General features: G+C 34.7%; 1 non-coding gene across 1 annotated transcript; it reads right to left on the minus strand.

Moving 5' to 3' along the window:
• Nucleotides 1-1,785: 1,785 nt before the first annotated feature.
• Nucleotides 1,786-1,892, minus strand: LOC122094996. The gene has a single exon (XR_006144993.1). It is a non-coding gene; the product is annotated as a U6 spliceosomal RNA (small nuclear RNA).
• Nucleotides 1,893-2,531: the final 639 nt, after the last annotated feature.

Consider the following 2,531-nt stretch of genomic DNA (forward strand, 5'->3'; position numbering starts at 1 on the left):
GTAAAATCTCTCCATTTTCTTATACTCTCAATTCAATATTCATATTGTCCAAGAAATAATAGCATAGCAAATATTTCCCATGGTGATTGTTTTCTGTCACATTTTGTCTTCAACACAGAGTGTGTTGGTGACCTTAGGTTATCATGCACAGAGCTGAGCTTACAAATTGAGGTCCGAAGACAGCCAAATTTCTTCTGTCCCACAGTTCCAGTTTCTTTTTTAAAAAGTACTAAAACTTTTAAATATCATCACTTACTATCTTTTAACAATCCCCAAACGAATTAAATTGACATATAATCACACAAAAGGCTTTCAAATTCGGTGATGATAAAACAGGCCCCCATGAAGTAAATTTTCTTTTACTTTTAAAATTGTTCTAAAAGCCTTGTGCTGGCTGGTCTCACCTATAATCCTATCTACTCTGAATATTTGCTCAGGAGACTGAGATCTGTGGATAACACTTGGGAGCCAATCAGGACCAAAAATAAAACTTCATGAAATTATTTTTCAAAATGTTTAATGAACTAGCAAAGAGCCAAGAATTGCTTATATCGTAGCTTATATCATAGCTCACCAATCTAGACAGGAAAGGCCTAGTAAGGCCTTGAAGCCCTGATTTAAATTCTGAGCATTCCAATATACATGCAAGGTGTTTGTTCTCATGCACGTGCGTGTATGCTTGCGCGCTGCCGCACTCACACACACACACATTTATTCAAATTACCTTCATATCAGTGTTCTGAATTAATTTCTTTATTAACAATATTATATGGGTAAAATAGAGGAAATAAACTCTTCCACCTAAGAACATTTTTATATGTTTTTTTATGGTAATAATACTGTGCAGAGGGGTCACATTTACATGAACATGGAAACTAGTAAGTTTCCTAACAAGCATTGTTACCTCCTCCTTTATATTTCCCCTACCATCCCTTCCCTCCCACCTCCACAAGTACACTCCCCTCCCCCTTCCTTCCTCCGCCTAAATTGTAAAGTTCATTTTTCAACATAGTGTCTTGTGCATCTCATTGTTACAATGGGTCAACCTGTATCGCTATTTGAGCATTTTTTCCCTTCCCCTCCCCAAATTAGAGAAGCATACATACAAGATGTAAGTGTACCAACTTCAAATACAGAGAAAACAGGGGTTATAGTGTGGGGAGAAACATAAAAAAAACAAAAAAAATGACATCACACATTATAAGTACGTTAGAAACAATAGTAAGAAACAAAAACCCACTTGTGTCCCTATCATGGGGTTCAATTTCTTTAACGTCATCTTATCTGGTTATATGCACATATCTTTTGAACTTTTCTGCTTATCCCAGACATACATTCGTTATTGAAAATAAGGGAAATCATGGGACCTATATTTCTTTGGACTTGGCTTACTTCACTCAATAAATTTTTTCCAAGTCTTTCCATTTCCTAACAAATTGGGCGATATCATTCTTTCTGATGGAGGCAAAGAATTCCATTGTGTATATATAACACATTTTCTTGATCCATTCATCTAATGGGGGCATCTGTGTTGGTTCCATATCTTAGCTATCGTAAATAATGTTGCAATAACCATAGTTGTGCTGGTAGTTTTAGTATGGTCTTTTTTATGATCATTTGGATGAATCCCCAAAAGTGGGATTACTGTGTTATAGGGGAGTTTTATGTGGAGTCTTCTGAGGCACCTCCATACTGCTTTCCAAAGTAGTTGAACAAGTTTACACTCCCACCAAGAATGCAGTACCGTTCCCTTGTGGCCACATACGTTTCAGCATCTTTTGCTGTAAATATATGGAACGCTCCAAGACTTTGCATGTCATCCTTGCGCAGGGTGCATGCTAATCTTCTCTGTATCGTTCGAATGTTAGGGTATGTGATGCTAAATTGAGCACAGAACAGTTTTTATATATAAAGTATAATTTTTAATTGATTTTATTAAGCTAGGCAATTCAACAAAAAGTAAGTTCAAAAGAATTGTTGTGAAATTATAGAATCATGTATTTCTTACATAAGCACACAATTAAGAATAAAATCAAGATAGACATGCCAAAAACAAAATAATTCCAGATATTTGTAGTTCAAGAGATGTGTTTGAGGAGAAATTCAATTATTCTATACAAGGCACCTGTCAAAATGAACATTGCAGCAAGTGTTAAGGTTTGTTAAAAGTTTTAATGTTTTAAATATGCTTAATTTTGGGATTTTGCTTATATATGCCAAAAATAGGACTGTTTGGCAGGTATAAAACTTTTCTGTAAAGTATTTAAGATTTATGATAGCAGACATTAAGTACTAAGTATGTACATTTCAGAGTTTATGGAAACTTTATTAATGAGAAGTTCCATTCTTTGTGTAAAGGAGCAGAGTGAAGAGTTACGACTTAAACTACACAGTTTCTGTTAAAAGTTTAGTGATTCCTTACTTTATTTGTTAGCAAGGAATAAATGATGATATAAGCCATAATGTACACATGTATGTTACTATTCACACACATACATATTCTCATGTATACATGCACCCATGGAGAAAGA

The sequence above is a fragment of the Dipodomys spectabilis genome, unplaced genomic scaffold (genome assembly GCF_019054845.1).
Source record: "Dipodomys spectabilis isolate Male_0828 unplaced genomic scaffold, ASM1905484v1 ptg000012l, whole genome shotgun sequence".
Taxonomy (NCBI): Eukaryota; Metazoa; Chordata; class Mammalia; order Rodentia; family Heteromyidae; genus Dipodomys; species Dipodomys spectabilis.